The sequence below is a fragment of the Salarias fasciatus genome, chromosome 2 (genome assembly GCF_902148845.1).
Source record: "Salarias fasciatus chromosome 2, fSalaFa1.1, whole genome shotgun sequence".
In the NCBI taxonomy this organism is placed as follows: domain Eukaryota; kingdom Metazoa; phylum Chordata; class Actinopteri; order Blenniiformes; family Blenniidae; genus Salarias; species Salarias fasciatus.
This window is the reverse complement of record NC_043746.1, coordinates 15,750,833-15,761,188: the sequence shown is the minus strand read 5'-3', so window position 1 is coordinate 15,761,188 and position 10,356 is coordinate 15,750,833. Positions and strand designations below refer to the sequence as shown.

At 43.5% G+C, this 10,356-nt stretch overlaps 1 long non-coding RNA gene across 1 annotated transcript; it reads right to left on the bottom strand.

Annotated features, from left to right (window-relative positions):
- Window positions 1-9,265: 9,265 nt before the first annotated feature.
- On the bottom strand, window positions 9,266-10,054 carry LOC115405180 (uncharacterized). Its single transcript, XR_003933421.1, has 3 exons — window positions 10,000-10,054; window positions 9,788-9,887; window positions 9,266-9,686 (listed from the first exon to the last, which is right to left on the bottom strand). It is a non-coding gene; the product is annotated as an uncharacterized LOC115405180 (long non-coding RNA).
- Window positions 10,055-10,356: the final 302 nt, after the last annotated feature.

The following is a 10,356-nucleotide window of genomic DNA, read 5'->3' as shown; positions in this document are numbered from 1 at the left end:
CGTTCATTACACACATTTATTATGGGAAGCATTAATTACAAGTTGCTTTTCTGCTGAAGAAGATGGTTGAGAAGAATATATGGATCACATCAGGACCCAGGAGCAAAAACACCGACTGTTAAATTTGGCTCAAGTAGGAATAAGTAGAGTAGCATATGGATTATACTGGTTTACCTCTCTTTTACCGCTTACAAAGCATCACCAGTGCTCTTCGCCTGAGGATTTGAACCTGTGCTTCAGTGTCCTAGATGTTCTGCATAAATAAACCTATTTAAAGGGGGGTTGCTGCATTGGTGAGACATACAGTAAGTAACAGACAGATGAAGGAGTCAGTGCCAAAGCATCCCAGCCTCTTGTGCTGGTGCTCCTGTGTTCTGTCTAAACAGCGGTGACCTGCCAAGACATGAACTCCAAGACCCACGAAGGTATCCTGTGGTATCTGGAGCAGGACCTCCGGACCAGATCCTTTAAGTCCTGCGAGCTGCAAAGTGAAGACGTCTTTTATCAGACGGGATATCGGCTTGGCCTCTTGTCAGCGCACTGTCAGTACTCACCACAGCTGTTTTGAAGATGCTCTAAAACTGACTTCTGACCACAAATCTGTGTCCGACGTGCGCACCTGCCATCCCTCCCGCAGGCTTTCTGCTGAACATGTGAACCGACTGTTCACTTGGAGCTATGATGCACGGGTTTGCCGCTGCGCAGCACAGCAGTGGTGTAGTCTACCAGATAAGAAGACAAACTGTAAAATGTTCATGGCTTTTTTTGTTGCATTCCCACTAAATAATGCATGACTTGTATGAGTTGGATCGCTCAGAACTGGCCACTCCGATGTTTGACCCCTGTTTTGAGATGTATCATAATAATGAACGAATAATGAACAGCCTGGACCCGAGGCCAGGAGATCACAGGTTTGTGTTCTGCTTTGGTCCTGAGATTATCTGGTTTGCACATGTCAGCAACTTTTCAGTTGAACAAACTGAAAGGAAAAAAAAAAAAAGACCATTGCAGGAATTTTTTTTGGCCAAGGGCATTTTTGGCATGTTGACATATGGCGTGTGGATCAGACTATCGGTCCTGTAGTCAACAAGAGACCACCTGAGCCACAGGTGCTGTGATTCATGTTCCTGTCTAGATTAAACTTTATGACCTTTTTGGTAGCTCGATGTCACGTCATAAAAAACCTCCAAAAGAATTAGATTACATTTCAGAGAGCCGGCCCTGGAGAACTTGTTTCATTTTTTCTTTTTTTTTTAAAGTAACTTGAGCAATATGAGAACAGAATCCAAACAACATGAAAACTGGCACAATTCTTCAAAATTAAAGAAAGGTCTTTGTCTTTTAGATTATGTAAATGAAGCCTTTCAGAAGGAGAACTAACTCCGAGACTCATAACATGAAAACAGGAAAAAAAAAACCCAGTTCCTTCTCTTCCATAAAACCTGCTTTGATCCACTGTCTGAATCTCTATTTTTTCGTATCGCCTGTTGATAGTTAGTCCAACCAAAAGCCTGTACCGTCGCAGATTAAAAACAACCGGCTGTAAATGCGCCTTTAAATAAATGGGAACTGTGTCCAGCTGCAACTCCTCTTGATGCCTGAGTCAGCGAGATTCAAGGCAAAAAAACAGGCGGTGAGCAAGATGTATGGGAGTGGGAAAAGAGGAAATCTGGAGTCCATTAGTGGCTATTTTGTTTAGGGGAAGGAGCGAAGGCTATTATTAGAAGGAGACGTCAGGAGGGGGAAAACAACAACAGGGTTTACGAACACACCTTCTATAAATACAGTTTGGATGTCATTGCTCCAGTTTTGGTAGCTAAGTTTAGAACAACTTAACATTGTTCTTGATTTGGCAGTTTATATTTGTCATTTAAAAAAAAAAAAGTTGACCACGACAGTTTAAACACATCTGAGCGATAAATCCCGACACTGAGAAGCAATGAGGAGAAAAATAGAAGAAAAAAACAATAGTGAGACAAAGGACGTCCAAACATCACCAGGACCAACATAAACAGCAGCTGAAAGGAATATCTATTTGGAAATACAGCAATTTCCAAAACTTGAATGTTAGGGGAGTCGCTAAGTAACTTTGAGTGTTTAAAAGCAGAATTCAAAGGAAACTCTGGCTGGATGGTTGCAGTTATTAATTTCTGGTATGGAGTGAGGCTGAAAGGGAAAAAAAAAAAAGGAAAAAGAAATGGGTCAGAAGAAAATGTGTTTGGCCGGATGACGTGTCAGATCTATGGTTTTGAGAGACAGAAATCTAGGGAAAAAAGGTGGAAGGTATTTGCAATTTAGTTTTTTTGGTTCAGTTTTGGCAGGGATATTAAAGTGACGTGAGAAGACGATGGAAGGAAAACACAGAGGGAAGGGTGGGGGTGAGAGACAGACAGAAACAGAGAGAGAGAGAGAGCGAGAGAGAGAGAGAGAGAGCGAGAGAGAGAGAGAGAGAGAGAGACTGGTTTTTGCTTCGGCAGCCATCTATCTTTGGCTGTGCTCACGCCCCAGCTGCTGCTAGTTCAAAGTACGGTCATTGGCAGGGAACCAGCCGAAAGGCTGCGAAAAACACCCACACAGCCACTTCACACACGGAGGAAAGCAAAAAAGAATCAGAATGTCTTTGGAACAAACAGACATGTCAGACTGGAGCCCAGAGTCACATAACTCCTGCTTCAGAAATACTCCAACATCCAACTTGGACTGGATGACTGAAGTCTCCACTGGATCCAATGGGACTGATGGCGAAGTTAATGTTTAATCAGTTGAAGAGCGCAGAAATGCCAACGCCAGAGATGGTGCACCATACAGTTAAAACAAACTAAGGTTAACGTTGTACATTTATGATTTCCCCTCATAATACATGTTGAAAATGCAGTAAAAGTGAAACGTTCGTTTGGCCTGACACCGTGGTGATGCCTTTGCAATACCCAAAATTAAAGATCCATACATCGACTTTCAATCATGTATTGGATGCTCTCTTTTTTTTCTGGACCGCTGCCAGATTTTCTAGGGCAAGGTCTGGGCGTTCAAGCGGAAGCACTGATGTTGTGGAACAAATTTGTCTGCATGTCCTTAGATAGCAATAATTCATACACACGTCATTCCATCGTGTGTATTTATGCTATAGAGTCCTTGACCTCTCCAGTGTGTGTGTGTGTACGTTTTCCCGAGCACGTGTTCCTGCACACGCTCAGTGAAGCAGGTGAGCAGAAAATCATGTTCGTGAACCATGCAAAACCTTGTACTGCTGGGTATAACAACATAAACACACATATACACACACACAGACACACACACTGGAGTCAAAAGTCTGATGATTTCCTTGTAAGGATCGGACTGTTCTTAGAGTGTGAACGTGACTGTGGCTGTGCGGCTCCGTCTATTGTCTAAACCCATCTGACACGTCTGGGTCACGGCGGATACAATGTTGGGTTTTGTTCTTCTTTGGGAATGTGGCTGGTTGGATGTGGAAAATGAAACGTGACCAGGTGGCCCGTGCCAACGTTCAGGTGTGGCAATCTGCAGATCAGCACTCGCTAAGGTGAGCTGAGCCAGGAAAGAGACGTGATCTTGGAGCTGTACCATTTTCTGCTATGATTAATATGTCAACATGCAGGGAAGCATTGATGTGACTCCACGATAGTCAACAAACACCAATAATTACATTTTAATTGGATTCCATCGTTGAGCTGCTCAATATTAAATGGGGCAAACATGTGGAAAAGTCTGATTGCAATAAACAGAAAAAAAAATTAAGTTTTCTGAAACATTTAAAAAAAACACACTGTAGCTTGATATATTGAGCAAAAAAGTCAAGTTATTATCAGCATTTTTATCATAATCATTTAAGTTTTACAGATATACTAAATATATATACATATTTTATGTTGTCACTATTTGTTCCTTCCACAGTATGTGAGTCCATAATTGCAACTACTGCTACTTTTAAACAATCATGTTTATAATCACCAATATTTCTACAACTAGAATCACAACCATAACATGTATTAACACTATAACTATGGTGACTCAAATATTAACATAATTAAAACAATTCCAACAAAACACTTTGACATTACTGGTCTCTGTTTCACATTACTGGTCTCACATTACTTGTAACTGCTGTTATTACTACTGTTACTAATGTCAATATTTCTATTTCAGTACTACTGACTTGTATTTTTTTTTAATTATTATAAATGATCGACATCCTGTGACATGATGCACATAACTGTCCTCGTTTATGAGAAACCAATGAGAAACCATCCATATGTGCTTAACAAGAATTAACCTCCTGGAGGCAAAAGAACACAGACAAAAAACGTCTGAACGTTCTATACATTAAGGTGTGAGCCGCTTGTGTCTCCAGCCGTCATTCTGTAGCCTGAGAAGCCTGATTTATGGCCACGGTTACAAAACTTGTGCAGTAAAAATCAGTTTATGCAGCTCAGTCCTGCTGCTGCTTGGTTTTGTAGTAAAAAAGTGTAGGTTGTGATTATCTGCAGGGAACAAATGTAAACATGTGTTCAGGCTGTATTTGAGACTGTGATAAAAAACCTTGAGTGCTGAGGGCAAGAAGGCAAGAAGCACACACTCTTGCAAAAAGGAAGCAGTGACTGAGCCCTGCCCTGTTACTTCCTTCAATAGGACAGATTCATTGATAGCGCTATAAGGATCACGTAGCTACCGTACACACACAATGGATTACACCGGGGCCCAAATGGGGCGAGAGATTTAACAGCTATAGCACACAATCTGGCGGATTGCGCAGGATTTGGTGGCAATTCTTTGATAATATTCATGAAAACAATAAGCGAAACACAATTAGGTCTAAACAAATGGAAAGCTGTAAATTTAGAATGAAGATTAGCCAGTTTGAGGTTTGATGGTGACACTCAAAACATACAGGCATCAGTTTTATTTCACCACGGAGCAGAAAAACGTGCTTCTTCAGAGTGACGGTGCAGAAATCAGAGTGATGAGTCGATCCTCTGTGACGTGCTGAGGAGACATGAATTCTCCGCTGACAGAAATAAAAATATTTTTGTGTTGTACGGTGCATATTTAGAGCCGAGGAGACTCTAGTGGAGGAAAAAGGAGCGGCTTCTGACTGTGTGTGACGCACCGCTTTTCCCAGCCGGGCCCCGGGGAGCCGAGCAGGTAAAGTGAGCCGTCCTGCCGCTCATCAGATAAGCAGCACCACGCTGCTGCTGCTGCTGCTGCTGCTGCTGCTGCTGCTGCTGCTGCTGCTGCTGCTTCACGCATTCACGTCTGTGTGTGTGTTTGTGTGTGTGTGGGTGTGGGTCTGTTCTTAGCTTGCATGTGTGAGTGCGTGTATTTGTGCACAGGAAGGAGCTGCTTCCAGCGCCGTGCCCAGGCCTTTTCCCGGTGACGCTGGCATTTTGGCAGGGCTGACATCTGACTTCCTGTTCTCGGGGACGGGCCGCCTGCAGGGGGCAGAACGACGACACCTGCGCCACGCTTCCCTGCAGGAACAGCTCACCCAGTACAAAAAAATAACACATTTTGGCTTGGATAACCTGACGTAGCGTGATGACACATAATAATTCATCCCGGTGTGAAATGGGATAGCTACACCCCGGTTGTGTTGTTCTGGTAACTTGGAGGAAAACACAATGACAGTCACGAGTTCAGCACGCAGTCTGCACTTGAGATTTGAGAACATCCCGTCGTCTGCTGAGTATTATTATTTTTTACCAGAAGGGGGAATAAAAATATCTCCTCTGCTTAGTGAATAAAGCTGCTTTACCATCAAACTAACAAAATGTCTAACCCTCTCCCAAAAAAAAGCATGTCATTGTAATTTGTCTTCATTACAGTCACATGATATTCAATGTAAAATATGCGCTTTAACAAAAATTGTATAAATTGTTATAATCCAGCGTGGAATACGGGTCTGAGTCGTTTTGTTGAATTATGCTCTCCACCACAAAATCAGTGAGAATGAGTCCACCTTGGACTTAAAGCTCCCAGAATGTGCTTATCTCTGCACTTTACTCACATTAGCTGGCTGCTAAGTAAATAGGACGTTTACTCTAAGTGAGCTAAACAGTTTTTAACCAGCTTGCTTCCCATGGTGGTTTTATAGTTCTGCACACTCATTTAGAGCAGGCTGTCTGTGCAGAAGCTGGACCGAGACGCTGTTTGACATTTTAGCCACTTTAATGCAGGTTTATTAACTTACATCCCTTCTGGGAAGATAGGAAGTCATCTGGGGTATGGAGTTTGAATGGATTCACGCTTTTTTTTTTCCATTCTTTAATAACTATTTGAAGACTTTCCATGAACTAATAAACTGGTACTCTTCTCCTTTTTTTTTATGTTTGATTTTTTTTTTTTTTTTTACACAGTCAGCAGGGACTTTGGGATCCCCGGTCTACATGAATGACTTCAACCGGCTGCCACCTGTCGAGAGTACTTTCCTTGAACCTAACGTGAACACATGACTGCGTGCACGCCGGCGGTCCACGCCGAGCCCCACGCTGGCTCGCCGGACCCGCTCCATGTGCGTGCCCACATGTTCGACTGGGACATTCTTCCACGCTACATCGGCCTGACCGGGACACTCAAGCCCAGCCTTAATAGACAGTCTCCCGCCTCTAAACCCTTATTAACTCCTCGCAGCTCATGGATTAAGTCTTGGGACCCAGACAGCTAATAGCCCCGTATGTGTCTGGTAAAAAGCCGCTCACCCATTCACAATGCTTTATGACTGCCTGCAACTCGCGGCCTTCCTACATAAACGTCCTGCAGAGTGTCATTTGCAAAACAAGTACTTAGTGTAAAAAGGACAGCAGTTTAGAGGAAGGGGAGGGTGGGGGGGGGGGCAGGGGGGTCATGTTTAGGTTTCACAGATTAGCAGAGGATGGCTGAGTAAGGAAGAAATGACGAGACCGAGCCACAAATTTAAAGTGGCGGTGTGGCAGATAATGTAGGAGTTTATATCAGAGACCAGAGGCATTCACACGTGCCTGAGAGGCACGGGCTCGTCCACATGAGGCCCTCCTGCTGTCGGTGCTTTTTTTTTTCCGATGAAGAAATGGCATATTTACCAAATGAGCACAGTGCTCTTGAAAAGCCCGAAGATATCACAATGTTCTGAATGTGACTGCTGCGTGCAACACTGATTAAAAATACAAACAAACCCACCAAAAGAAGAAAAAAAAAACCTCACACATTAAGTCACATTTTGTTTTTAAATCTGCGGCATAAAATCTGTTTCTGTCAGTGTTTGGAGTATGATGCAACATGCACTGTCACTTTCATGCTGGCAGCTGTCGCTAAACATATTTCTGGGTGTGGAACAGTACTCAGCTAAAAGACTTGCGTAAGTCTGTGATGAGATTCCAGTGAGTAAGTGCAGAAAGATAACATCCAGTGGGTTTTTCTGGTACAGATGCCCTGATAAAGGGCGAATCTCCAGCAATATAGGCTATCTGAAAAGATGACCGAGAGTTCACACATGTATGGGAATTGCGGCACATCACATCAGTCAAGGACTGTGAACACAATGTTTTAAAGAAAACCTCGTTTTCCTTCCACTTGCTGAATGTCAGCCGGAGCACAGACTCTGACCCACAGCTGTATAAGTGCTGGATTCCAAGCAGTTATAAACCAGATGACCTTTTTATTTGGTGACGCAAGTGACCATATTAGATTACTTCCGTATTTCTTCCAAAATAACGAAAGTAAAGCTAAAATGGCAAAAAAGTTCAATACTATAGGAAAACTTTTGATTTTGATCATTTTGATGCTATAGAACATGACATGACTATTGATACTGCTACTTTAGCTCTCAATTAGATATATTTTTCACAAAAATCCAACAAAGCATGCACAGAGCAGTTGATTTCTCAGCAATAATCACAAAAATACCTTTGAATTTACTGCTTTCATTTTGCTAAGTGGATAAAAAATGTTAAGTACATCACATAGTGAAACCAACTTGACTATCTTTATCGAACGTATTGGTGGCCTTTACAGGGTGAAAATGAATGTAATTTAGTTTTTCCCACGGGTCATCTGTTGTATGAACGTGTTTCACCAGGATGTTCATCACCGTGAGTAATCATTACTATCCTCACACAAATGTGGCATAGGTTTTGAGGTCATTCAGATAAACACTGTTTTTATTGCACATTTAATGCCCAACCGACCTGGAGTTAGTCTATCTTTAGAAGTCATACGTGCAGACAATAATCTGCCGTTAGTGCTGTAAATACTCACGCTGAAAGTCATACTTTTAACAAACCAGTCGCACGCAGCAGGAGCGCCGTTTCATAACAACATTAGCAGGCTCATCTTGATAACAGCAGGTACATTCGGGACTGATTGCCCTCGCTTGAGGTTTTCTGACCTTGTGCCAGAGTGCCTGCGTTACATAAGGCTCCCAGACAGGTGAAAAAACAAACGAGCAATTACCAGTGTCTCCCCGGAGAGTGTCCCGACAGATCCAGCCAGTCCGGACCAGTGCGGCTGCCGGTGAGAGCATGGTTTGCGTTTCTGTATGAAGTGTGCCATTCAGCCTGAGCTTCACCGTGCACGACGAGTGTGTGAGCACACTCGTTGGTATGCAGCGCCACGCACTCAGATTATATGAGCTCACCTGATCCTGCAGTTATTAATAAATGAAAAGCAGTGTGCAGTAAATATGCATGACTGACATAATGAGAAAAGCATTAACTTGCAGAACTCAAAATGAAGCCGCCTGTTATGTATTCAGTCGACTGGACGCACCGTGTTTCAGGCTGACTGGTGAATTTAATTGTGAACTTTTAATTGTGTCTCTGTGTGTGTCCTGACCCCAGAACCCCGACTTTAATAAAGCAGTAAAGAAGATGGATGGAAGCCATTTGTGTACTTATGCATGTGTCCTCGGTGTGTGAGTTTTTGTGCGATGCTCCTTCCTTTCCACCCCGGCTGAGCTCGCCGCGGGGCGAGCCGACGCCCGGCTCAGGCAGCGGTAATCCTGGAGGTGATGACATTTCGTCTCCGGCTCGTCAGGTGTGGCTGCAGAGCTTCAGCACAGGTGTGAGTTCAGGACGATTCATAGAAAATAGCACCGGCAGATGGCTTCCTGTTTACTCACATTTAGGAACAACATGGTGCTCAATGTTTGCGAATAAAGACTGCGGCCCGGAGCACATCTTTAAAACGCTGCTGTTTGGAAACTGTTGCCCGTTTCTTTCGAGCAGTATATGTGCAGTCCTTTTTGGATCGTGGTCATCTTCAATATAAACGAGTCAATAAAAAATAAAAGCGCTTTTAGTGTTGCCTGGTGGCTTCATTTCAGTTCCTCTCATGTTATGAAAGCGTCTTGATGGACTTTCTCAAGCATGTAAGGCAACATATCTGCCAGCTATTCATATAAGCAAAGAAAATAAACTTTTATTTCACAATCAAACTTTTTTTTCAGCGGGAAATCTGTGATGTTTTATTAATACGCTTTGGGTGTTTTTAAGAAGATTCCAGCTGCTACACTACCAAACAAATTACACCCTACTTCTTCAAAAGCTCCTCTGGCACAAAGGTGGTAGTTTGAGTTATGCAACAGCACAGTTTCCTCTCGCTGAACTCTAAATCGGGCCCTCGGCGGTGAAAGATCTGACCGCCACACGGTCCAAAGGGATGAGGAGAATAAAACAGGGAGGCCGGCTTTCAAGAACCTGATCCAGGAACACAAATATAAATTATTTCAGGGACAACTTCGCACAAGTGGCAAAGAGACAAACACAGATGCGTTTGAAGTAAGCAGTGGCAGACGTACTGAATTAAACATATATTCAGAAACGGTGCTGAAAAGCTGTACCCGAGCAGAACTGTCTTGAAGAGGAAGCGTCTGTTCACATAAAAACAAATCTTCCTCCCTACAAGTGAATTAATCAAAATTAGAATATAAAACAAACATTTTGGGGAAAAATGTACTTTCATTAGTGCCGGGTTTGAATTGCTTTTCAAAATCAGTAAAATCACACTTACTTAGCAAATTTCTACACACACACACACACTCGCTTGGCGTCCTTTTAGGTTGCAGCACAGACGCTGCTGTGAGCACAAGAATAACTCCTCGGGGTTTTATACCTCGGCGAAGCGCGGCGGGGAGCCACGTGACGGTGAGGTGACATCTGAAGAGTCGTTCCCGTCACGCCCTGCAGATGTGATGCGCAGCACCGAGGCCCTGATGTAACTTTCGGTTGCCACAAACTTCCTCTATCTGTGGGAACAGTCAAGACGCGTGGCGAAACGACCCCGGCAGAGGGACCCTGCCCCTGGGCGGCTCTGCTCCGCTTCCTGTGATGAAAATGCCTCCATGCCTGATGAAACACCCAGAGAGCT